We start from the raw sequence: 27,620 nt of genomic DNA on the forward strand, positions 1-27,620 counted from the left end.
CAAGCCTCTTGCAATAAAGGTAAATGTACTACACATTAATTACAGGGCTGCCAACTCTCACGCATTGAGCGTGAGACTCACGCATTTCATGAAATTCACACGCTCTCACGCTGATCACAAATTTCTCATGCTCAAATTTTAAATAAATAAATAAAGTCACGAACAATTCAATTCGCCCAAGGCTTCCAGATCTCCTCCACGCTCACCAATGAGAATAGTTTTCTGTCGGCGGGTTTCCCATAAAAAACGAGCAATTTAATTGTCTTAGACTCTTAAGCACACTATTTAAAATGGCAAACTACAGTGCTGGAAATTCAAAATAAAACAAAAATTGTTTTAGAGGTGAGTACAAACCATGAGGGGAATATATAAGGTGAATGCAAAGTCTTTCTCATGGAGTTTTAACCCCGGCCCGGAGCCAGGAGTGGACCGGGTGGGTGGGGCGTCGGTGCCGCCTCCGGAGCCGCAGGGATGAATCTCGGGCTAAGGCTCCGCTCCGATGCCCGACCCCTGGGTCACTGACCCTCATGTCCCCCGGACCCCAGCTGGACACAGAGCACCTGGGCCGGCCCGCATTCTCGGGGGGGGGGGGCGGGGAGAGGACACGGTGGGGGGGGCGGGGGGGTGTGGGGGTAGTGGGGGGAAGAGCCCGGGGGGGGAGGCGTGGGGAAGGGGTGGGGGGGAAAAGGGAAACGCACCCCCGAGCATCGCCAAGTCTCCGCTCACTGCGGATGTTGTACCCGCTTCACTGACACACACTCTCACACACACACAAGGTTTAAAGGGATATGGGCCAAATGCGGATAAATGGGACTAGTTTAGATGGGGCATCTTGATCTGCATGAACAGGTTGGGATGAAGGGCCTGTTTCCATGCTGTAAGACTATGACACATTGTAGAAAGGGTGCAGTTGCACTGGAGAGTATCCTGGGGCAATTTATGAAGATGTTGGCAGGGCTGGAATTTTTTTTTTACTTTGAGGAAAGATTTGATAACTAGGATTGTATTCTCTGCAGCAAAGAAGTGAATAATATTATGAGAATAGGACCTGTTTCGCTTAACAAAGAGTGTAGGAAGAAACTGCAGATGCTGGTTTAAATTGAAGATAGACACAAAAAGCTGGAATAACTCAGCGGGACAGGCAGCATCTCCAGAGAGCAAGAATGGGTGATACCAGACTGAAGAGGTTGAAAACCAGCCATAAAACACAATGACTGGAGATGTGTGTTATCCAACCAAGGGCAGAAATCAGAATCATGTGTTCATCTTTATTGACGTGACTCCACAATAAATATATTACAGAAAAAATAATTTAATGGGGTAGCACGTTGGCGCAGCGGTAGAGTTGCTGCCTTGCAGCACCACAGGCCCAGATTTGATCCTGACTAGGGTGCTGTTTGTACAGAATTTGCACATTCTCCCTATGACCACATGGGTTTTGTCTGGATACTCCGGTTTCTCCCACATCCGAAAGAAGTGCAGGTTTGTAGGCTAATTTACTTCTGTAAATTGTCCCTGTAATATGTAAATGTAAATTGTAATATGTAATATGTAAATTTTACATATATATCTTAATTTCATTGATCAATATACGATTGAATATGTGGCATTATTTTCGTTTTGGTTCTATTGTCAAAGGGTAAGGTTGATTGTTTTATTTGTGCAGAACAGTGATGAAAGTCTGACTCATGCCTTGTTTCTCTGTTTTTTTCTCTATATATATGCATAACAGCATGAATTATAATCTGATTTCCATACATGAATATACTAAGATCTTTCATGTGCTGCACCTATTGATCAGAGCCTGGCTCTACTGTGGAACGTAATTAGGAATGTAATTTAGCCTAATTTAATCCAATTTAAAGCATAAATGTTGCATTCAAGTGTAAGTTAAAAGACTCGCTACATTATGCACCAGATTGCACAATTTCAAGCTGAAAAATGCAAAAGCTCCCAACCCCCTCCCCCCCTCAGTCGCTACGCTCCCTCGCAATTGCTCACTCTCAACTCTCACCCAATGTTGGCAACCCTGTAATTACTTGCTGTGACTCAAAATGTGCTTTCTCTCTCATAAACCAGCACACCTTATACACACTAATATTCAGTATTTTTCATTCCGTCTACCAATACAAATGCCTTTACATATTCATACATCATACTCTGCCCATACTACATCCACTCAGTCTCCATTATCTTCTCTGCTAGTTATATCCTCAACAATGATTTCCCTTTCATAAAAAAAGTTGGAATTGGCATTTGATAACTTAATCAATGACTGCAAATCTTTAATACCGATCATTTGTCTGGGTTCGTTTGTTTCCTTTAACTAATGGTTCTTATAAACATAGTGAGTTTGATGATCATATCTGGAAAAGTAACGGTGACCCTTACACCTGGCCTCATCATCTCAGCTTGGATAAGGGAAGAATGTCTTAGATATCCATCCCATTAGACTGGTGTCCAATAATCCCTAAAATGACAATGCAGAATCAAGATCAATCATAGAATCATCTTCTCCCATTCCTCCACCTCAAAACTGGCTGTGGGTATGAAGATTCTGTGCTTCAGGTCACACACAAGCACTTTGCAGAAGGACAACTGATGCCAGTTAAACGTCATCCTCGGAGGAGTTGCATCAGGACAGATATGGAAAAAATGGAGAGAGGAGGCACTATGAATCCCTTTATTTTCTGAAAAATGAACCCTGTCATATGTAATTAAGAAAAGCATTTAAGGTGGCATATCTTAATGTTGCTAGGTAACAGTGCTTGTCGATTAGTCTCAATGTCAATAAATGCTGCATTGAATGTAATCTGGACGAAAACCAGGAAAAGATAAGAAATTTTCCATAAACATCAGGCATGTACCGTAAAAATCAATCTATTCAAAATGTTGAATTAAAAATTAAAATAAAGTAACAGACAATAAAATAACATTGCATTTGTTTTTGACACATGACAGTGTACATATCTCTTTAGTTCAGTGATCGGCAACCTACAGCCCCCGGGCTGAATGCGGCCGTAACCCGAAATCAACCGGCCCGTGGGCGTATTTTTTTTCCTGTAATTATCCGGCCCGCAGATTTCCGTCATCTCCGGTACCTCCCGGCCCGAGGCCGCAGGCGCGGTAACGCAAGGGCGCAAGGAGGCCTGCGCAGGCGGCTGCAATGGCAGGACCCCCGAGCAGCACCAAGCAGCAAGTACCAAGCACAGCCGAGTTCTGGCTGCACCGCATCCTGCGCAAAGCCGCCGGCACGGCCGTGCACCTTCTGTGTCTGGGCTTCACTGTCGAGATCGGGATTGTCAATACGCCGGGGACGAGTGAGTGAGTATTTGAGCCACCGCCTTCAGGACAGAGCCAAGGCAATGGTCCATAGGTGCGTCATTCGTGAGCACCCGTAACCAAAGATTATAGAGCAGAGCAAGATAGACCACTCCTCCGAAATCCAATGGACTGACGTGTAGTATGTAACGGAATGTCACGGCCGCCATTTGTTTATGCCAAACGCGACATCTTTGGTAGCGGGGACGGACTCCACAGTTATACAATCTGCTCTAACATCAGGTCGCAGGGAAAAGCAAAGATACTAGAGGCTCCTCTAGTATCTTTGGGGGAAGAGGACGTTTCCTAGTGATGAATTCCCTATCTTCCAATTGATCTCATTGTAGCCTTTACAATTTATATATCTGCACTTTTTTCTGCAGCTGTAACTTTGCACTCTGATTATTTTCTCTTCTGCACTACCTGACATATGATTTCCGTGGTTAGAATGCAAAACAACGTTTTTCACTGTATCTCACTGCATGTGACAATAATAAACCAATACCAATGCCAAGTGGATCAACTTCAAGCTGCAGTGCAGTAACAAGCTGTCCCAAAAATTATACATTAGCATGATTATACATGATTAATACAATTCCAGAACTACATTGATAATTGCAGAAATTACATAGAGTGACACTCTATATAAATCTATACACTAATTGCAATACATTAAATGTAATTGCTTTTGGGAGCATTGCAGGACTAAAATTGAATACTTAATTAGTGAAAGGTCTAGGGATCAAACAATCAAATATCTGGTTTTTCAATAGCAGGGCATCCTACAGCATCTTCTTTAAATTAGACTTGACACTGCCACCTAGACTCCATAAACCTGTATCATTAATGAAGACTATAAAACACCAAATTCTATAACACATCTGGTTCACAAATGTCCTTCAGCTGTGGCTCTAGAGCCCAGACAACCAATGTGTTGACTGTTACCCACCTCCTCAGTTCAAGGCTATTAGGGGTGAAAAACAAAAGCTGGTATCGGTGTAGTGTACACATGGCCTCAGACCCATTTAAGTTGACTCTTAACTGTCCTCGCAATTACCCTAGTGATCCATTCAGTTCAAAGCAATCAAGCCATAAAGATTACATTGCCAGCAAGAATCACATTCCATGAACAAATAAATGATGTATTTTTAGAAATTGTAATGAAGGTAGTATGAAAGTGAGCTATCATCCACTAAACATTTTTACAAAACAAACAAAAATATTTTTAAGATAATTGTTCCATTCAAGAATTCACAGAATCAGTCATTTTTCATTCTTCTGAAAAAGGGCATTTTTTGTTGCCAAGTTCATATGGGGCAATGCAGGAAGATGAGCGTCAGCTCCCTGCACAATTTGGCCCAAGTTCTGATCATAAAGCCCTGAGGACCAATTACAGTTCCCTATGGGGCTGAAAATTGTGAAAAGTTTTATTTTCAGATCTTGTTACCAATTTAAGATAATGAGTAGAGATAATGAGTAGAGGAGAAGAGATTTATTTGAAGTGAATACAATCATGAGAGGCCAAGGTGGAATAACTTCCCAACAACCGGACCCCCAAATATGACATGGTCAAGCTTCTCTTGCAATGCTCCAAATGGAACATTACATAATCCATCCCATGCAGCTCTGATGTAGAAATTGCACCAGGATCACAAGGGTTCATTTTCACAGTCACTCCAGAAAAAGTAATTATGTTTCTTTGCATAATGCTGAAAAAAATAATATAATGTAATTACATTTCTAAAAAAATAAATACTGAGAATTAGTTAGATCACAAATCCCAAAGCCTTTGTTGATGGAATAGAGATTTAATATGATGATGGTCCTGGGTGCAATAGAGAGGTACAGAATCATTTTCCCATTTTCAGAGAAATTAATAACTCGGTGCGAGATATGGTTATTGGTCAAAAGATTAAAATGCGGTAAAGAAAAATATTTCCAATCAAGACAGTGCCGTGAGTCTAAAACTCACTGCCAGAAAGGATGGTAGAGCCAGAAATTCTTACCCTGTTTGTGTACTGATGCAACATAACCAATAAGGCTCCAACAGGACAACTAGGAAGTGGGACAAATATACTGTACTTTTGTGAAATGAATAGGCTCCTGTTGTGCAATCATTTCCCTTTATTATATTGTATGATATTCATAGATTGAGCAAGAGATGATCAATTTTGAACCTTAAGGCGATAAAACGATTTCTAAATGGAAAAAGAAAGAAGCAGTTTTGTGTCCATGGTCAGATTCCACATGTTGTCTAATAATTGGAGTCCATCCTTTTTTGAATCATAAATTAGTGAATTGCAGAAGAAAAATGAAGTTGATAAAAAGCTCAGTTTAAAAATTGTTAGCATAATTATGAATAATGATCTTCATAATGTCCACAACACTGCGCCAGAAAAGCAGGGGAGTTGATGGTAAGAAAATAGGAAAGGAAAGGCACTTCACTGATAGGTATGTTTGTGGGTTTACATGAGATAACCTCGCCCAATGGGCCTCCATTGCACGGTGTGGGCTCATCAAGGTACCAGCAAATGCAGCACCTTGCATTGAGGTACATAATATAGTTATCAGAGATTATACAGTGGGCGGCACAGTGGTATAGCTGGTAGAACCGCTACCTCACAGGTCCAATGACCCCCGGTGCTATCCGTGTGGAGTTTGCACATTCTCTTTGTGACCATATCCGTTTCATTTGGGTGCTCCAGTTTCCTCCCACATCCCAAAGACATGTGGGTTGGAAGCCCAACTATAAATTGTCCAAAGTGTGTAGATGAGTGGTAAAATCTGGAGGGAATTGAAGGGAATTTGGAGAGAATGAAATGATACTCAAATAAGATCCAACACAAATAATGTAGGAAGGAACTGCAGATGCTGGTTTAAATCGACAGTAGACACAAAATTCAGGAGCAACTCAGGCAGCATGTCCCACTTCCTTATTTATACACTTCCTTATCTATGTACCACCCACTTCCCTGACATCAGCCTGAAGAAGGATCTCAACCTGAAATGTCACCCATTCCTTCTCTCCAGAGATGCTGCCTGTCCTGCTGAGTTCCTCCAGCATTTTGTGTCTATCTCCAACACAAATGAGTTGGATTTGTATAGAAATTAGTGCCTTGGTGGCCATGGACTCGGTGGATTGAAGGGTTGGTTTCTCTGCTATATTAATCAATGGTTGTAAGTCACTACTTTAACAACAATTTCTGTCAATAAATACAAAATGGCCATTACACACCAGATCATGTTAATTAACTATGCATCTAATGCTGTGCAAATATTAGATGCACAAAGCCAAATCTAGCTCAGAAATTATTATTTTTTAATTGATATACTCAAATTTGAAATAAAAACAGAAAATGTGGGAAACACTTAGCAGATCAGTTAACATCTGCGGAAAGAGAAACAAAGTTAATGCATCAGGTCCAAAGTCTTCAGCATTTTCTGTTTTTATATGCTGCATTGTCATGCGGAAGATGGCAAGAACTTTGGAATCGGTTTGAAAAAGTAATTTTATATATTTTGCTTAATTTACTAACACTTTGCGATGTATGCAACTAACATTGTTCAATAAACACTGGCATTGTAATAGCTAATGTGTCCAACAGTTTAATTAAAGTCTGTTGGCTAAGGAGATTGATCATGGGACAAGATAATTTATCACAAGACTTATAATTATTTGAACATGAGTGTTCCACTGATGGAGAGGATTTCACCTTTATATGTGGTGCCTGCTGCTAGAAATAAAACGTAAGACAGTTTCACATTTAATGTTGCCAGGAGTACGAAACAACAGAAGGAATGTGTGGGAACTGTTGGTCTCTTGGAGAGGAATTTCCTTTTGAACTGCGGTCATGAGTGGTGCTGTGGTCCGCTGCTGCTAGATTTGCTGCTGTGAGGGGCCTTCACCAGCAGCAGAACTATGAGAACTGTGTTTAGTTTAATAAGATACACTCCTTGTTACAAAATGATTAATAAAACAACTTTCTCAAACATTGATTACATCAAAATCATATTGTAATAAGCCAAGTTTTGCAACATACCCAGAAAAGGCAAGGCTGATTTTGTTCCCCCTAATATTCACTAATCAACCTGGAAACTATCACAAGTGCAATTAAAAATGTGGAAATTATTTTGTTTTGCAAAATTGCCCACAAATTGTTACAATTTTTAAGCAGTGGATTTTTGAAAAGTCATGGGTGAGATTGGATAAAAAAACAAGGAATAAAATCAAAAAATCAAGCACAGGGGTGCAGCAGTAGAGTTTCCGCCTCACAGTATCAGAGACCTAGGTTCAATCCTGTTTGTGTGGAGTTTGCATGTTATCCCTGTGACCACGTGGGTTTTCTCCGGTTTCCTCCCACATCCCAAAGACGTGCAGGTTTGTAGGTTTCGGCTAGTGTGAAGGATAGAACGAGTGTACAGGTGATCGCTGGTCGACACGGACTTGGTAGGCCGAAGAGCCTGTTTCCACGCTGTATCTCTAAAACTAAAACTTAGTGGGTCAGGCAGTATCTCTGGAGAACATGGATAGGCGATGTTTTGGCACCCATTTTCAGACTGATTATTGTAGTGGGAGAACTGGAAGAGATATGAGAGTCACACAAAATCTGGTCAGTGAAAGGTGAATACAGGTTCTGTTTTTAGTTCAGATTACCATCATTTGCAGTTTTCTTATTTTTATCAGAATGATATCTGCATACGAAGATTTCAAAAGAAGATCCATTACAAAAAATATTTTTGTCTTTGAAATTTAGATGGTTAAGGAGTGATTTTATTGAAGTTTTCAAGATATCTAGGTTAATGCTGTTGGTGATTCTTTTAATGCATAAACTATGTGTGAATTTCAGCACTTAGGAAGAAGCAACTGTGTTGTGTTTCCCATTCGGAAACATTGAGCATGAGTAATTTTCAGCATCCTGCATACCAGCTGAAAATAAATTGTTAATTCACATCATATTCATACCTCGTAATGGAGCTTTTCTTCTTCTCACCCCCCCCCCCCCCCCCCCCCCATCAGTCTGAAGAAGGGTTTCGGCTCGAAACGTTGCCTATTTCCTTCGCTCCATAGATGCTGTTGCACCCGCTGAGTTTCTCCAGCATTATTGTGTACCTTCGATTTTCCAGCATCTACAGTTCCTTCTTAAACACCTCTTATTGGAGAGATGAGCACTGAATCAAACCACATTCTAGCACTATTTTCTAGCATGGTGAACACAGACCTAGGGACAGCCACTTGTTTGAACAATGCTGTTATTGACAACTGTGTTGAATTGGTGTACATCCTAGGAAACATCCTTGTTTGGTGACTCAAGAGACACTCAAAATTTCAGATGAAGTATCAGTGGGAGAGAGTGGCCAGGGAGATATCCAAATGCCAAACCATGTGAGGAAAGCAGATTTCCTTTCACGGAAAGACATTAGTGAATAAGGTGGCTTTTTACAACAATCAAATAGTTTCTTAGTTAATGTCACCAAGAAGAGCTAAATTCTGGGTATACTTAATTATTGCTGCTTTCTGCTTTACAGGTCTTCCCGGGATACGAATGTTTCACTTAGGGACAGCACGTGCATACAAACAAACAGGATGACTGGCAGATAGACACAAATTGACTCAGTGGGTCAGGCAGTATCTCTGGAGAAATGAAATGGGTGACGTTTCTGGTTGAGACCTCTGAAGAAGGGTCTCGACCCAAAACGTCAATTCCTTTTATCCAGAGATGCTGCCTGACCCCCTGAATTACTCCAACATTTTGTGTCTATCTTTGGTGTAAACCTGCAGTTCCTTCCTACACAGGATGGATTATCCAGGTGTTGCAGCACTTCAGGCAACTTTGCCATTTGAAAACTCAGTTTGCGGCATCTGAGTGGTTGAGTGAAATAACATGGCTAATATGCACATTGTCCTTAGTTGGTTCATTTAATATATTGCTGGGTGGTTGCATTTCTGAATTGCAAACTACAGTCCAGGAACGGAACATTTTCAAGACCTGTATTGGAACTATTAATTATATTTATGTTGCAGAAAATCACAAATTTCTATGAGGTCAAAGAATACGGGTGGGGTGTTGGCACTGAAATAGCAGTCTTGAGGAAATATGATTGGAAAAGCAGGTTTTTCCTGAGTAAATGAGAACCGTAAATTTTCAGATGAGTGAGGTTGAAAATCTTGCAGGTTTGGCTGCTTTAGTAATGATGTCGCCAATTGAGGATATATACTGTTAGTTGCAAACTCCACCCAAAAGTCTGAAGTTGAATTTCCTGATAAGGCATTAAGATACCTAGAAATGTGTGCCATATTGTTCAACCTCATTGCATCATTTCTGTTTGAAAAGTTTAAAGTTTTAGATCTGATTTCCTTTCTAAAAAAGACATTGAATCTCTAATTTTTCGCTTGCAAAGTCAAAGTTAAAAAGAGCATGTCTATTTTGTTAGTGATAATTGCCAAGGGAAGCACAACTTTGCATAGAGAAATTCCAATGAATTCTATCAAATGGAACATTTTGCATTAAAATTGATTGATGAATATCTGTAAATCTGAAATTACTAACAGTGTATCTCTAACAGCTGCTCACATTATAATAGCAAATTATAAGATCATTCTCCAAATGCAAGCCAATTATGTTGCTACATACAAGATCTACACATAGTAACAGACAAAGCCCTTTTATAGGATTGCATCCAAAATGTAATTAAATAAAGTGTTTTTCTCCCTGTGATGTGAGGTCTTGCTTCACCACACACACACACACATACACTGACCACGGACAAAGTACCCAAAGTAACTGGAAGTTGGAAAAGCTGGCTTCAATGAAGATGACAGGAGTAAAGAATTCCTTTATGTAGAAAAGAAAGGCCCAATGAGGGAGAACATTAACCATTCAGTCACATTTCTTATTGTTTTATCAGCTCACTTCAGTGCCGATGACCTTAATACATCACCACTGACACTACCACTGCGTTGATTTACATGAAAATGAAACTTGTTCCTTGCCTATTTTTCTGGTTTTCTATACCATGAAACATTGTGTCTCCTCACCATGGCAATCAGCAACAATTCAACACCGCTGACCAGAGGCATTGGGATGGATCACTTTGCATCTACTGTATAACCCACCCTACCACAGCCGAAAGTCATCTGCACTTTGCAGGGCCACTCTGAGATCCCACTCGGGACTGAAGGCTGATAAATCCCCAGGGCCTGATGGTCTGCATCCCAGGGTACGCAAGGAGGTGGCTCTAGAAATCGTGGACGCATTGGTGATCATTTTCCAATGTTCTATAGATTCTGGATCAATCCTGTGGATTGGAGGGCAGCTAATGTTATCGCATTTTTCAAGAAAGGAGGGAGCGAGAAAGCAGGGAATTATAGACCAGTTAGCCTGACAGCAGTGGTGGGGAATATGCTGGAGTCGATTATTAAAGATGTAATAGCAGTTGGATAGCATTAACAGGATCGGTCCAAGTCAGCATGGATTTCCGAAGAGGAAATCAATAGGCAATAGACAAAAGGTGCAGGTTTAGGCCAATCGGCCCTTCAATATGATCATGGCTGATCATCCACAATCAGTACCCCTTACCTGCCTTATCGCCATATCCCGGTCGGGGCGGCCCAGCCCGAGGGAGGAGCGGCGCCCAGTCGGGGCGGCCCAGCCCGAGGGAGGAGCGGCGCCCGGTCGGGGCGGCCCAGCCGGGGTGGCCCAGCCCGAGGGAGGAGCGGCGCCCAGTCGGGGCGGCCCAGCCCGAGGGAGAAGCGGTGCCCAGTCGGGGCGGCCCAGCCCGAGGGAGAAGCGGTGCCCAGTCGGGGCGGCCTGGCGCGAGGCTGAGACGGTAACGGCACTCACGTGAGGGCGATCTGGCTCGGGGCTGGAACGGTGCTCCGGTGGCTGGGACGGCAGTTCTGGTGGCGGTGACCTGAGTCCGGGGTTCGGCTGCGAGCCAGCGTCTGCGGGACTGGTGGACGGCAGCTTCGACCACCCCGGGCCGCGGTGTTTGATCCGCGGGACTGTTTTTAACATCGCCCGGTGGGGTATCGCCTCAGCGCAGAGGGAGAAGAGGAGGGAAGAGACTGCAGCCCTAAGACTTTTGCCTCCATCACAGTGAGGAGGTGCTAGGTGGACTCACTGTGGTGGATGTTAATTTGTGTTTATTGCTGTTTTTTATTGTATTGTATGTATGTATGACTGCAGGCACGAAATTTCGTTCAGACTTCGGTCTGAATGACAATAAAGGAAACCCTAACCCTAACCCTAACCCTAACCCTAACTCTGCTATCTTTAAGAGCTCTATCTAACTCTCTCTTGAAAGCATCCAGAGAATTGGCCTCCACTGCCTTCTGAGGCAGGGAATTCCACAGATTCACAACCCTCTGTGTGAAAATGTTTTTCCTCGTCTCCGTTCTAAATGGCTTACCCGTTATTCGTAAATTGTGGCCCCTGGTTCTGGACTTCCCCAACATCGGGAACATGTTTCCTGCCTCTAGCATCTCCAAACCCTTAATAATCTTATAAGTTTCAATAAGATACCCTCTCATCTTAATAAATTCCTGGGTATACCAGCCCAGCCGCTCCATTCTATCAACATATGATAATCCCGCCATCCCGGGAATTAACCTCGTGAACCTACGCTGCACTCCCTCAATAACAAGAATCATGCTTGACAAATCTTCTGGAATTTTTTAAGGAAGTAACAAGTAAAATGGACATGGGAGAGCCAGTGGATGTAGTGTACCTGGACTTTCAGAAAGCCTTTGATAAAGTCCCACACAGGAGATTAGTGGGCAAAATTAGAGCACATGGTGTTGGGGGTAGGGTATTGTCATGAATAAAAAATTGGTTGGCAGACAGGAAACAAAGAGTAGGGATTAACGGGTCCTTTTCAGAATGGCAGGCAGTGACTAGTGGGGTGCCGCAAGGATCGGTGCTGGGACCGTAGCTATTTACAATATACATTAATGATTTAGATGAAAGAATTGAAAGTAACATTAGCAAATTTGCAGATGGCAGTGTGAACTATGAAGAGGATGCTTTGAGGATCCAGGGTGACTTGGACAGGTGCATGGCAGATGCAGTATAATGTGGATAAATGTGAGGTTATCCAATTTAGGGGCAAGAACGGGAAGGTAGATTATTATCTGCATAGTGTCAGGTTAGGAAAAGGGTTGGTACAACGAGACCTTGACAGGCCCATACGAAGCTTTTCAAAAAGGGGGGGGTCATGACAGGATTTTAAAAAATGTAATGTGAAATAGTGTGCGGGCTGCGCACATCATGAGCGCGAAGCGTGAAGGGCCTGCTTAAGGGCTCTGGGGGTTTTAGATGCTCTCTGATGCGTTCTGAGCCTTATTTTGGAGCATTTCTGCACCAAATTTATGACCAATATTTCAGAAATTAACAGGAATCTGAGCCTTTTCACACATAGGGCGCTGGGTGTATGGAACGAGCTGCCAGAGGAGGTATTTAAGGCTGGGACTATCCTAATGCTTAAGAAATATTTGGACACATACATGGATAGGACAGATTTAGATGGATATATGGGCCAAACGTGTGTGAGTGGGACTAGTTTAAATGGGACATGTTGGTCGGTGTGGGCAAGTTGGGCTGAAGGGAATGTTTCCACACTGCATCATTCTATGACTAAAAAGCTAAGAAGAAAAATGCATGTAGATAAGTAGAGCAGATTTGAAAGAGAAGTGAAATGTAAAGGTAGAGAGAGGTTTATGGGTGGAAAGGAACATAGGAAAGGAGGGGGGGAGAGTGGGCTTGGGCAGATGGGTGAAGGGAAAATAGACAAAAAGTGCTGGAGTAACTCAGTGGGTCAAGCAGCATCTGCGGAGAATATGAATAGGCGACGTTTCACAGAGTGCTGGAGTAACTCAGCGAGTCAGGCAGCATCTCTGGAGATTATATTTCGGGTCAAGACAGTTCTTCAGTAATATTCATGATGTGGCATGCATAAACATTCCTGAATGTTACCCAAACCATCGTGAGCTACTTTGTTACAGTGCTTGCCATCTCCTATAATGTCTCTGCTGCCTTGGATGATGCAGGACAGGATACGAGCTTTGGGACTTGGTGTGAAGCTGTTGCAGTCTGTCCCAGCCTGGTAAAAACCTGGATGGAGTGGATGTGGAGAGGATGTTTCCACTAGTGGGAGAGTCTAGGACCAGTGGCCACAGCCTCGGAATTAAAAGACATTCCTTTAGGAAGAAGATGAGCAGGAATTTCTTAAGTCAGAGGGTGGTGAACTGTGGAATTCATTGCCACAGACAGCTGTGGAGGTCAAGTCAATGGACATTTTTCAGGAGGAGATTGATAGATTCTTGATTGAAACGGGTGTCAGAGGTAATGGGGAGAAGGCAGGAGAATGTGTTTGAGAGGGAAAGATAGATAGAGCCATAGAGTGATACAGTGTGGAAACAGGCCCTTCGGCCCAGCATGTCCCATCTGCACTAGTCCCACCTGCCCACGTTTGATCCATCTCCCTCAACTACTTCCTCTGGCAGCTTGTTCCATACACCTACCACCCTTTGTGTGAAAAACATACCCCTCAGATTCCTATTAGATCTTTTGCCGTTCACCTTACACTTATGTCCTCTGCTCCTCGATTCACTTACTCTGGGCAAAAGACTCAACCATATCTATTCAAATCATGATTTTATACACCTCTATTAGTTCATCCCTCATCCTCCTGTGCTCCATGAAATAGAGTCCCAGCCTACTCAACCTCTCCCTATAGCTCTGTCCCTCTAGTGCTGGCAACATCCTCGTAAATCTTCACTATACCCTTTCCAGTTTGATGACATCTTTCCTATAACATGGTTCCCAGAATTGAATACAATACTCTGAATGCGGCCTCACCACCTTCTTATGCAACTGCAACATGACCTCCCAACCTCCATACTCAGCCTGACCCGCTGAGTTACTCCAGCACTCTGTGAAACATCACAGAACAGGGCAAGATTAGCAAGTTTGCTGATGATACAGATATGAGTGGTTTTGCATATAGTGAAGATGGTTGTAAAAGATTGCAGCAGGATCTGGATCAATTAGCCAGGTGGGCAGAGGAATGGTTGAAGGTTGCATGGTTCCTTGAATGTCGTGTCGCAGGTATATCAGGTGGTCAAAACGTATTTTGGCACTTTGGCCTTCATCAGTCAGACTTGAGTATAGAAGTTGTGAGGTCATGTTGCAGTTGTATAAGACGTTGGTGAGACCGCATTTAGAATATTGTGTTCAGTTCTGGGCACCATGTTATAGGAAAGATGTCAAATTGAAAAGAGTACAGAGATCCCCATCCTGGATCAGTCCAATCAGGGTTGTGTCATCCGCAAACTTGAGAAGCTTGACAGAGGTGTCTGTGGAGGTGCAGTCATTGGTGTGGCGAGAGAAGAGGAGAGGGGAGAGTACGCATCTTGCGGTGCTCCTATACTGAGCGTTTGCGGGTCCGAGATATGCTTTCCCGTCTCACATGCTGCTTCCTGTCAGTCAGAAAGCTGGTGATCCACCGACAGAGGGGTTAAGGCACAGTCAACTCTGAAAGTTTGGAGCGTAGTAGCTCTGGCACAATGGTGTTGAATGCAGAGCTAAAATCAACAAACAAAATCCTTGCATAGTTCCCCTGGCGGTCTAGGTGCTGGAGGATGAAGTGTAGGCCCAGATTGACTGCATCATCCACAGATCTATTGGCCCAATATGCAAAATGCAGAGGGTCCAGCAGAAGGATTGTGATATTTTTCAGCTTGGCCAGCACAAGTCTTTCAATGGTCTCCATGACTACAGAGGTCAGTGCGACAAGCCTGTAGTCATTAAGACCAGTAACCCTTACCTTTTTGGGTATAAGGACAATAGTGGAGACTTTGAAGCAGGCAGGGACAGTGCATCTTTGCAGGGACTGGTTAAAAATGAGTAATTGGGTGTGAAGTGTTGGTGGGGGTGGGAAAGGGTCCACTCTTTTCATTACTGCAGTCTTGCCTTAAGTAGGTGTGAGGTGGTGAATGGGAAGGAGAGGGTGCAGGGTCCATTCTTTGCAGACTGGGGTCTGGCTGTGTTTGTTGGGGAGGGGTACCAGGGTTACGTTTCTGATTTTCAAACCTGCAGTAAAACTCATTCAGGTTGTTCGTCAGCTGACGATTGTCCAAAGAGCGGGTGGCTTTCCTCTTATAGCTGGTGATTTCTTGCATGCCCTTCCAAACTGAAGAAGAGTCACTAGCTGAGAACTTGCTCCTCAACTTCTCAGAGTACCTTTCCTTGGCAGCTCCGATTCCTCTTCTCAGCTCTTTATCAATTAGGCTATCTTTTAACTCTTTAACGATTAGGCTATCGGCTTGACGCATATTTGCCTCCACCACCACCCCCCTCCCCCCCCTCCCCGATCTCGAAATGGAAATGTTACATCTGTATATAATAATCCCATTTAAATGTATATTTATGTCACAAACTATGGAATTCATATTTTTCAGTATTATTATCAAGGAAAAGAAAGCAGTTCCAATTGTTTGATATTATTTGATATTGTTTAAAATTATTCATATGGAGGAGAAAATATAATAGCTCTAAAACCTACCTTAATTTTGCAATATCCCTAAAGATAATCCCCCTTTCCCTTTCCCCTCCCCCATCTCTCTCTCCCCTCCCTTCCCCTCTCTCTCTCTCCCCCTCCCACATTCCCCCCCTCTTTTTGGCATGGGGGACGAAGATGAAGGTGGCGTGGGCCCATTAGGGGTGGCGTGGGCCCAGTGGGGGTGGCTTGGGCCCAGTGGGGGTGGCTTGGGTCCAGCAGGGGTGGCGTGGGCCCAGTGGGGGTCAGCGGGGGTGGTGTGGGCCCAGTGGGGGTGGCTTGGGCCCAGTGGGGGTGGCTTGGGCCCAGCGGGGGTGGCGTGGGCCCAGTGTGGGTCAGCGGGGGTGGCATGGGCCCAGTGGGGGTCAACGGGGATGGCGTGGGCCCAGTGGGGGTCAGCGGGGGTGGTGTGGGCCCAGCGGGGGTGGCTTGGGCTCAGCGGGGGTGGTGTGGGCCCAGCGGGGGTGGCGTGGGCCCAGCGGGGGTGGCGTGGGCCCTGCGGGGGTCAGCGGGGGTGGCATGGGCCCAGCGGGGGTAATGTATTCCCAGCGGGGTGGCTTGGGCCCAGCAGGGTTAGTGTGGGCCCAGTGGGGGTGGCTTGTGCCAGCGGGGGTGGCGTGGGCCCAGCGGGGGTGGCGGGGGAAAAGGGGGGTGCTCTGGGGGGGAAAAGGGGGGTGCGGTCGCACCCAACGCACCCCCCTCGGACGGCCATGCTGGGTGTCCTTGTACATCAGTCACTGAAAGTAAGCATGCAGGTACAGCAGGCAGTGAAGAAAGGTCACAAGGTTAATTCACAAGGTTAATTCCCAGGATGGCGGGATTGTCATATGATGAAAGAATGGAGCGACTGGGCTTGTATTCACTGGAATTTAGAAGGATGTGTGGGGATCTTATAGAAATATATAAAATTATTAAGGGATTGGACACGCTAGATGCAGGAAACATGTTCCCGATGTTGGGGGAGTCCAGAACCAGGAGCCACAGTTTAAGAATAAGGGGTAGGCCATTTAGAACTGAGATGAGGAAAAACCTTTTCACAATGAGAATTGTGAATTTGTGGAATTCTCTGCCACAAGAAGGCAGTGGAGGCCGATTCACTGAAAGCATTTAAAAGAGAGTTAGATAGAGCTCTTAGAGTTAGTGGAATCAAGGGATGCGGGGAGAATGCAGGAACAATGTACTGGTTGTGGATGATCAGCCATGATCACATTGAATGATTGTGCAGGCTCGAAGGGCTGAATGGCCTACTCCTGCACCTATTGTCTATGTATCTATGTGTCAATTGTTGTGAAAATTGTTGAAATGCCATTCTGAGTATCATACACAAATTAAATGTTAAAAATTGTCTATAAGCAACCAAAGTTAAAAGCGAGGAATGCATTTTGAAAATCAGTCGTTTAAGAGTTACTGCAGACAAAATGTTTTTTGATGTTGAGGCAGTTCTACTTCTTCATGAGGATGAATAAGTGCTTCACAATAAGTGCTTCTATTTCATTCATGATGATGAACAGAAGCAAAGAAAGGCTGAAGGTGCTAAAGGCATACTATCCAGACCTGTTGCTATGGTAATCATCTTTATCCTCTGTCACAGCTACAAGACTGAAGAGTCGTGCAGTCTAGAGAGGGAAGAACTTTGGCATATGGACAACTGGACAGTTGTAAAGTTGTAAATTCATGCCTCCTTTTCCTTCCACACTTAGAAACGTATGCCAGTTTTCACCAATAGATTTGGCAGTTATCGTTCCCTAATAATTACTTAGAGCGGCATTAACAGGTGCAGCTCATTTCCTCCAATTCCACCACATGAGCGAGATGTGGGCATCTAACAAAAACCTTGCAAGAGTAGAAAATGGTCTATCCCATTAGTGTATAGCTGGCCAATGATCATTTTCAACAAAGCATTCATGCAAATTTGTGGTTCTCAAAAAGCAACTATAATGTTTTGATTTTGTACAAATTATCTATGTCCAATATGAATGCAAGCAGATGAGGTAATGTCATTGTTTGCCTCTTTATCTGAAGGATATTGGCACACACAAGACTGCCATGGACAAAATTGTGCACTATTCAACAGCTAGAAAATTATGACGCACATTTGGATCTTAACAGAAAATAATATTTCCTCGTGCGGTACCTAGCTATACACATAACTGATAAGCTACATTTATCACTGCAATTCAAAGTCTGTAAATTCTTTCCTGCGGTCTTAACAGACATTGAATTGCAGTAATATTATTGCAGAATTTGAATTGCAGTAATATAATTGCAGTATTTACTCAATGGGTGAATAAACCTTCCACACCCTTCGCTTTATAATTCTTGCCGACAGATGGTAATGCTGTGCATGCTATCAGATGGTGTAAAGACAGCACACCGAGGAATCTGCCAATGTATCTTAAGGGCCTGGCCCACTGTACGAGGTAATTCAACAGTTCTCCCGATCTCTCCCCAGATTCGAGCTCGTGTAATGTACCTAGCGGGTACGTAGGAGCTCGTGGATGTCACGTAGCGACTCTACGAGTAAGGTAGGTACTCGGGAGATCTGGTAAACTCGTGACGTTTTTTCAACACTGTGAAAATGTCCACGAGTAAAAAATACTTGTGATGAAAAAACCTTTTACTTTTTACTCGTACGAGACCCTACGTACCCGCTACGTACATTACATGAGCTCGAATCAGGGGAGAACTCGGGAGAACCCTTGAATTACCTCGTACAGTGGGACAGGCCCATTATGGATATCCCAAGCAGAATGAAGTTCAGTATTATTTCACTATGTAAACTCTCACAAAATGTTACAATTTGTTCCTTCCATGTCAGATGAAGAAGGGTTTCGGCCCGAAACGTTGCCTATTTCCTTCGCTCCATAGATGCTGCTGCACCCGCTGAGTTTCTCCAGCTTTTTTGTGTACCTTATGTTATTTCATAAATTGTCTGTCCAGTGAAGTGAATGGATTCAATATATCCCATGGTTCTAAGTTACTCAGAAGATCTTCAGTCAATCCATTCACTTCACTGGACAGACATTTTCTCTTGCACAAAACTGCAGAGTTACACATGCAGTTGAAAACAGCAACATCAGAGGTTTAACAAACTATGATCGTGCAGTTTGTGTATAGCTAGGTACCGCACGAGGAAATATTATTTTCTGCTAAGATCCAAATGTGCGTCATAATTTTCTAGCTGTTGAATAGTGCACAATTTTATGGACAAAAATGATCCTGACCTGTTGTGATTCAGTTGTATCATCACTGTCGTATGGCCTTTTGACTTGGGCACAGAAATCCTCATCAACACTTCACTTCAGTGGAGATACTGTATTGCACCACCAGAGGTTTGCATATTTTGAAAGTGATGTTAATCCAAGGATCTCTCTACCTATCAAATAAATGTAATAAATACCGCAACACTATTTTGAAGATAGACTGAAGAGTTATCTATGGTGTCGTGGCCATATTTATTTCCACAATATTTATCCCCATGTCAACATCATAAAAGCAATATTTCAATGCCGCTTGAGGAAAAATTGCAGTACACAAATTAGCTGCCTTGTTTTTTATATTGCACCAATGACTTTACCTTTAAAACACTTCATTGGAAGTCAGGGAAAAAATGTGAAAGACACTCTATAAATACAGACCCTACTTTAGTTTATGTCATGTGTACCAAGGTACAGTGAAAGCTTTTGTTTGCGTGCGATCCGGTCAAAGAAAAAAATAATAATGATTACAATCAAGCCGTCCACATTGCACAGATAAAAGATAAAGGGTACAACATTCAGTGCATGATAAAGTCCGATACATTCCAATTAAAGATAGTTCAAAGGTCTCCAGTGAGGTATACAAGAGGCCAGGACCACACTGTAGCTGGTGAGAGGACGGTTCAGTTGCCTGATAACAGCTGGGAAGAAATTATCCCTGAATCTGGAGATATGCTTTTTCAAACTTCTGTACCTCTTGCCTGATGGGAGAGGGGAGAAGAGGGAGTGGCCAGGATGAGACTGATCCTTGATTATGCCGGTGCTCTTGCTGAGGCAATGTGAAGTGTATATGGAGTCAATGAAAGGAATGGAGTCAAAGTAACCCATAGTTAACATCCAAATAGCAAACCAACAGCAATTTTGTAGTCTTCAGTTTTAGCGTTGGGGGGAGTCCTAAAAAATAAATTATGTTTAATAAAGGATAACTTTCTGTACTCAACAGAAACAAGAATTTTCAAATTTGGTACAGATTCTTTGTAGGCTCTTTTGAGCAAGATGCAAGCCACGTTTTAATTTGGCTCCCTATTGTTCAGGCCTGTCTGCAGCCTCATACCATTCCCTTCGAAACAATAGCACCCTGTTTCCGTTCAGTAACTTCAATGAAAATTGAATTGTTTGCGACTTTTTTTTAAACTTACTGCTTTCTATGAACAGAGAAATTTAAAAAAAATTCAGAATACTGACTAACAAAATTCTATCAAAATCAAATAAAGCCATGTGATTGAATTGAAAAAATAAGAACATGCATTTATATTGCTTCTTTTGGAACCGTGGGATTTTCCAAAGGACTTTATAGTCCATATTTCTGAGACACAGTCATCCCCAGCATAAGAAAATTATCTTCAAAAAAGCTGAGTAAGCATTTGGTCCTGAATTTTTTTTAAACATTTCTCAGTTTCCCACTGTAACATTAGTGGATCCATTGAAAAATAAACATAGATGCCGTTCCCCTGGAGATTCGAAAAGTCAGACAAGTGGAATCCATGCAGACGTTAGAGGTCTGATGAGGAAAGGTCTTAGAGATGCATGGAATAAATGTAGAACCAAATTTATAAAGAATGGTATAATCCATCACCATTTCAATAAGGGCCATGAATGTTCATGGTAGATGACAGGATTGAAAGTCAGGGGCATTGTGAGATAGTGCAGCAGGATAATTGAGGCAGAAAATATAATTGGGACTGTACCATCATTATTTGTCAGTGAACCTGTTTTACCTCGGCTCTCTTTTCCCATTCAAAATTGATCCTTTTCTAAACCCAAGCAACACATAGGGTTAACTAAGAAATGGTTTAAACCTACCTGCACCAAACTGCCTCTTGATATAACGTTATAATAGGAAGTATGTTTCTTTAATGTCAAAACCAAGTAGGCAGCAGAAGTCTATAATAAATTCACAGTGACATTCACACAAAACCAGAATGCATTAAAATATGAAAGGCAGATAGATACCTTGTGCATATTTAATGTGGAATTACTGCCATATGTCAACTTCTAACCTTTTAAATACATTAATGAACATGTGAAAGAAACAGAAATATCAAAATTGTATTCAAAGTTTATTACATATATTTATTAGAGAGTTTCACAAGCACCATCCCAATTCTGAAGGCTTTGAAACAATACAATGAAACCAGTAACATAATTAGAAACACAGCAATGCACATTTGTATGGTAACATGGTTGTAATCTCCACATTGAACTCATATTTAAAAGTATGAATTTGTCTGGGGCAGAAATTAATTTTTAATCACAAATATCAAATGTGTGCGATGCATTGGTTGTGCTGAATTCAATTCAACCAATATGTAAAGGTGAGCATAACTGCTGGTCAATGTTCTCCCATGTGTTTAGCCCTGGCAAGCAATGGTACAATTTATATTCCTTTCTGCTTTTCATCCTGGTAAGGCTAAACATGAGGTTATGCCAAAAATACATGCGGCACTGAATAGGTGCCTTCGTTCAGATGAAGCATAGGGTAGACCTGGATGATATTCATCCTGGAGATGATATATCTGGACACATATTTCACTTCTAAACACCCTGGTTGGTACATTTATGGCATTCTTACATATTCCTTGTCTGTCAAAACTGACCACACTTGTATAGTACGACAATGGCTACAGAGCATTTAGGGTTAACATAAAGTTGCGAAAGGCTGAATAGAACTAAAAAAAGTGTTAGAGAATTCTTAACCAGTCATGTAATATATGTGATGAGAAAATGCATTGAATGTTTCAGGTTAATTATCTTACATCATTTCTTTTGTAACATATTTTTTATTGTGCATATCCAATCTCTTGCCATGCACATATATGAGACTTTTTACCATTAAACACCACTTTAATAGTTTTATGATCATTTGTCACAATTGATGCCCAATCCCTTGTTTGTACCCAGTCCCTCAACAGAACAACCAGTGGACCCTGTGCTTCATCTACAAAAGGATGGCATACTATCAGCACTCTCCACGGCCTGGCTAAACTTACCTATACCTGTAAACTAATGGCATTTGTATGGGTCCTTGCTGCACACATTCTCATTGAATGTAGAACAATGTTGTTTCAGTACCACTCAAGCCCCCTTCCACCCCCTTTTCAGGTGAATTGATGACAACAATGGTGCTGCTTCTTGCTGCTGAACAGAATTGGAACACGCTTCCAGTTCCCACCCTTCCCTTGCCTTCTCACGGTCATCTCCAACCCTTCCTTCTTTCCCTTCTTCGACTTCTCTTGCTGAGATTGTACAAAGCTTTGGTGTAATGTCGCATAAATACTATGTGTCATTTTGATCTCTGTACTGGAATGATATAATGACCTTAAATCAATGCAGCATGGATTTATGAGATGAGGGTATTGAAGCAGTTGCCTGTCCACAATGTGGAATGAAACGAATAGCAACAAAGGAGACAGAAGAACAGCAGAGCAAACAAAAGTGGAAACTACAATAACTAAAAAAGCAGACAAATAATTTTGGTTGAATCTATCGTTTAAAGTTAAATGAATAATATTGGATGCATTTCTAGTTTTGGTGCAAATGCTCCTCTGTCTGTCATGTTATGATTAAAGCTGCAATTTCAAGGCCTTCTTTGACCTCATGTAAATTATGGCAATGTCTTTTCAAAGGTGGGACAATATATATCTCGGACAGCTTTACAATGGATTATGTTTTAATTCATGCATTATAGCAAGCCACATGTCGCTTTGGCTCTGTTTCAGGAATGCTTTTCAGCCACATATTCTCCCACAAGGATTAAAGGAGAATGGAAGAAAACACTTTGCATTCAATAGGTGACGAGGTCAGGAAATCACTCATTGGAGGGAATTGGAGGCAAAAACCCTCAGCACATTTGAAAGGAACCTGAATGAGTACTTGATGCCCTGTCACTTACAAGGTTATAAAGCATAATGAAATGGAGTTAGTCCAAATAGTTTTTATATTCGGATGTCATGAGCATCATGGAACAAATGACCTCCTCTTATGCTGTAAATTTCAGTGACTGCTTAATTGAAAAATATATTCCCATAGAGTCATACAGCACAGAGAAGGACCCACCTGTCCATGCTGATCATCAAATAAGTACCTATCCAATCCTATTTGTCAGCTCTCAGTGCCTTGGCAATTCAAATGCTCATACAGATGATACTTAAATGTTGTAAGAGTATCTTATTACATAGAAACATAGAAAATAGGTGCAGGAGGAGGCCATTCAGCCCTTCGAGCCAGCACCGCCATTCATTGTGATCATGGCTGATCGTCCCCTATCAATAACCCATGCCTGCCTTCTCCCCATATCCCTTGACTCCACTAGCCCCTAGAGCTCTATCTAACTCTCTCCTAAATCCATCCAGTGATTTGGCCTCCACTGCCCTCTATGGCAGGGAATTCCATAAATTCACAACTCTCTGGGTGAAAACGTTTTTTCACACCTCAGTCTTAAATGACCTCCCCTTTATTCTAAGACTGTGGCCCCTGGTTCTGGACTTGCCCAACATTGGGAACATTTTTCCTGCATCCAGCTTGTCCAGTCCTTTTATAATTTTATATGTTTCTATAAGATCCCCCTCATCCTCCTAAACTCCAGTGAATACAAGCCTAGTCTTTTCAATCTTTCCTCATATGACAGTCCCGCCATCCCAGGGATCAATCTCGTGAACCTACGCTGCACTGCCTCAATCACAAGGATGTCCTTCCTCAAAGTAGGAGACCAAAACTGTACACAATACTCCAGATGTGGTCTCACCAGAGCCCGATACAACTGCAGAAGAATCTCTTTACTCCTATACTGGAATCCTCTTGTTAGGTAGTATGATCCAAACTCCAACAACATCTAGCTGATTTTTGTTTCCTTAAACCTCCCCTGACCTTCTTACCACTAGCCTATGGTTTTGGAGGTCCCCTGACATTTATAATTATCAGAACAAATTATCCACTGGTGCCCTGCATCCCACTCTCAATGTCACTCTCCCCTATGCACAAACAGCAGTAGAATAGATGCCTGCTGTATTTAAACAGTCAATCAGAATTAAATGTTTTGGGTTATGCATGGAATGGTATGCCCAAAATCCGTGGCCTGAAGTCAAAAAGACGACCCTCAGCTGCAGAACCAAGGAATGCAGACTTCATGGGACCTGCAATAAGAGAACGATCCCAAAACAAAATACTGCAGTTGCTGAAAATTTGAAACAAATCCAGAGAATTCTAGAATTACTCAGGTCAGGCTGCAATTATGAAGAGGAAAAATAGTTAATGTTTCAGGTCAATGACCTTATATCAGAGCCATGTTGGAAATTTTAAAAAGTTAAAAATTCCCACCTAAACTTTCAAATAGGTTTTCAAGAGTAACCTCTTTAAAATACAATTCTAAATGGCAACGTTTTAGTGTACAGTTACCAGGATATAAATGTAACAATTCAAGCACATATGTATAAAATGTTATTTAACAAGGGACTTCTGGATTTAATAGGATAACCAGGGCCACTGGGAAATTATGACAGCATTGTTATTAAGCCATCTAACATGAAAATCCAGGCTGTTACCCTCTGCTCCCTGATTTATTCCTCACAGCTGTTCCAAAATGTCGATGTGCTGCAGCTGCTGAACTTGGGATCAACCCCTGTTGTAGGCCGTGGGAGTGTCCATTTCTAACGTGCAGCAGCGCTGGATTCCCTGCAGCAAAAGGAGGGGGAGGGGAGGGAAGGGAAGCAGCTAAGGGCTAGAGGAAGGAGGAGAGAGAGAAAACATGGAGGGGATGGGAAAACAAATAGGAATAAATAATGGAAGTGACAGAGAGAAGAAAAGTAGAGTGAAGGAGGAGGGGGAATGGTGATATTGGGTAGGACAGTAGAGGAAGACATTGTACCAGTGTTAACTGAGAGCAAAGGAAGAGTGAAACCATTCTATCTTGAATTAAGCAGATTGGGATGGTTGAGGGGAAGTCTGGGGGAAAGAGTTCCACTTTGTCACAATGAAAAGAGAAACATTTTATAAGAAGAATGATTCTACAACCTAAATTTTAATGAACTATAGCCTATCAGGATGTGAGAGTGAAAGTGCCCATCCACAAGAATTCACTGCATTTAACTCAAAGTGGGAAATAAAACTTGCCATAATGTTGTACCTCAACTAATGGCCAACAGAAGGTTCGAGAAGCAGAATTAGATGATCCTGAGGTTAATGAACCTTCAGCTTAATTTGTTTTAATGAGCAAAGTATGGATATGCTGTCATAAATGTCAATGGTTAATAGAGTTTAAGAATAAATGTGACACATTGTTGGCACACTGTACAGAAATCTTGTTTCCACGGCATGTAATCTCATCGCCATCCAACTGTGTACATCTCTAAGATCCACACCTACGATGGTCCTAGTAGACACCTGGTGCAACCTATTTTCTTGTCATCACAGAAGTCCCTTCTTCCATGATTCTGTTCCTTTTTCTCTTCGTCTAGTCTCTTCCCAAATATATCTGCCAAATTCATTGCAGTCACCATCACTTTAACAATTCCAGTTCATTGAATTAAAACTAGAAAATATTGAATAGTTCAGAAAAGTGGTCTTCAACCTGAAACATTAACTCTGTTTCTCTTTCCACAGGTACTGTCTGATCTGCTGAATGTTTCCAGCACTTCCAGCTTTTATTTCAGATTTTTAGCATCTGCAGTTTTTTTTAAATTTCGATTTCATTTCCTCGAATTTTCATTGCGGATGTTAGACTTAGACTTAGACTTAGACTTAGATCCTTTATTTGTCATTCAGACCTTTCGGTCTGAACGAAATGTTGTTGCCTGCAGCCATACATGTAATAATAAACAACAAAACACACAATAAACACAAATTAACATCCACCACAGTGAATTCACCAAGCACCTCCTCACTGTGATGGAGGCAAAAAATCTTAGGGTTACTGTCTCTTCCCTCATCTTCTCCCTCTGCGCTGAGGCGATACCCCACCGGGCGATGGTAAGTCAGTCCCACGGCTCACCGAGCTCCGCGAACGGGCCGGTTCAAACTCCGCCGCCCGGGGGTGGTCGAAGCTGCCGCCCTCCAGTCCAGCGGACGCAGCTGTTGCCGCGTGAGCTCCGGAAAACAGGCACCAGCCTGTGGCTTGCGAGCTTCTGACGATGTCGTCCACTGGCCCCCGGCCGAGCCCCGGATTCAGGTCGCCGCCGCCAGAACGGCGCCTCAGCTACCGGAGCACCGCCTCAGCCCCGCGCCGGGCCGCCTCAGCCCCGCGCCGGGCCGCCTCAGCCACCGGAGCGCCGTCCCAGCCCCGAGCCGGGCCGCCCTCATGGGAGCGCCGTCCCAGCCTCGAGCCGTGCTGCTGCCACCGGAGCGTCTCAGCCCCGCGCCGGGCCGCCCTCACCGGAGCGCCGAGTCGTGCCGCTGCCCGAACGCCGCCACAGCTAGAAGATGGCCAGCCTCGCGTTGGTGAGTCCTGGCTGGGTCTACCTCCGGAGCCTCGAGGTCGGTCGCAGTTTGGAGGCCGCCAGCTCCGCCATTAGGCCTCAGCGCAGACGGAGGCAGAGAAGGGGGATACGACAAGAAAAAGTCGCATTCCCCCGAAGGGAGAGACAGAAAGGCCCGTTTCAGCCCCCCCCCACACATAACACAACCTAATAACCAAAAATTTAACTAATCAAGACAAAAAAAACACAAAAATGTAAAAACAGACGGACTGCAGGCGAGCCGCAACCGTTCAACAGCGCCGCCACTGTACAGATGTACAGTCACTTTCCAGCCTACCACTTACCAGGATAGATGCCCAAATATATGCACCGCACCACCATACTCCACTTACTTTCTTTCAATAAAGACCCAAGCTATCTTGTCTAATTATAAGCCACGCAAAACAATTCTTATTTCACTGTTACTTGGGCTGCCTTGCTCACTCCTCTTCCAGTACGTTGACTAATATATTGGAGCCATTGCCTGCTTTCCAGTAGAACTCGAAACGCTCATCAGTTTTATCTTCATCCTTCAATTTTATTTTCATCCTGTTCTCAGTTACATTGTTCAATTTTCAAATCTTCTATTTCCTTTCTCAACTTTCCAACATTCGTTTCAAGGGACAGGTTAGTGACCAATGTGCAATACCAGCCCATTAACTCTCCCAATTATTTCTGTTACACTTTCCCATCCTGCTTTCTATGAGGATACCATTCACAAAGAGTTGTATTCTTAAGGCATGGAAACAGATCCTTTGACCCACCAAGTACTGTAAACTCCTATCTCACCAGGGACTAACATTTATTGTACCACTCTACTGCTTTTTTTTTTTAATTGCCGTTTTTTTCCCATTTTCCTTCCGGCCACAATATTTAATATGTAAAATAATATGTGATTTTGTCCCATTCTGTTTGTAGTTTGTTTGGTTGTTTGTTGTTTGTCTTTTTGCACAAAGTCCGCGAGCATTGCCACTTTTCATTTCACCGCACATCTCGTATGTGTATGTGACGAATAAACTTGACTTGACTTGACTTGCCA

At 42.9% G+C, this 27,620-nt stretch overlaps 1 protein-coding gene across 1 annotated transcript in view; it reads right to left on the reverse strand.

Moving 5' to 3' along the window:
• The window catches only part of ncald (neurocalcin delta), a 162,931-nt gene that overhangs the window by 67,913 nt on the left and 67,398 nt on the right, over nt 1-27,620 (reverse strand). The window lies entirely within an intron of this gene.

This window comes from Amblyraja radiata, chromosome 4 (genome assembly GCF_010909765.2).
Source record: "Amblyraja radiata isolate CabotCenter1 chromosome 4, sAmbRad1.1.pri, whole genome shotgun sequence".
In the NCBI taxonomy this organism is placed as follows: domain Eukaryota; kingdom Metazoa; phylum Chordata; class Chondrichthyes; order Rajiformes; family Rajidae; genus Amblyraja; species Amblyraja radiata.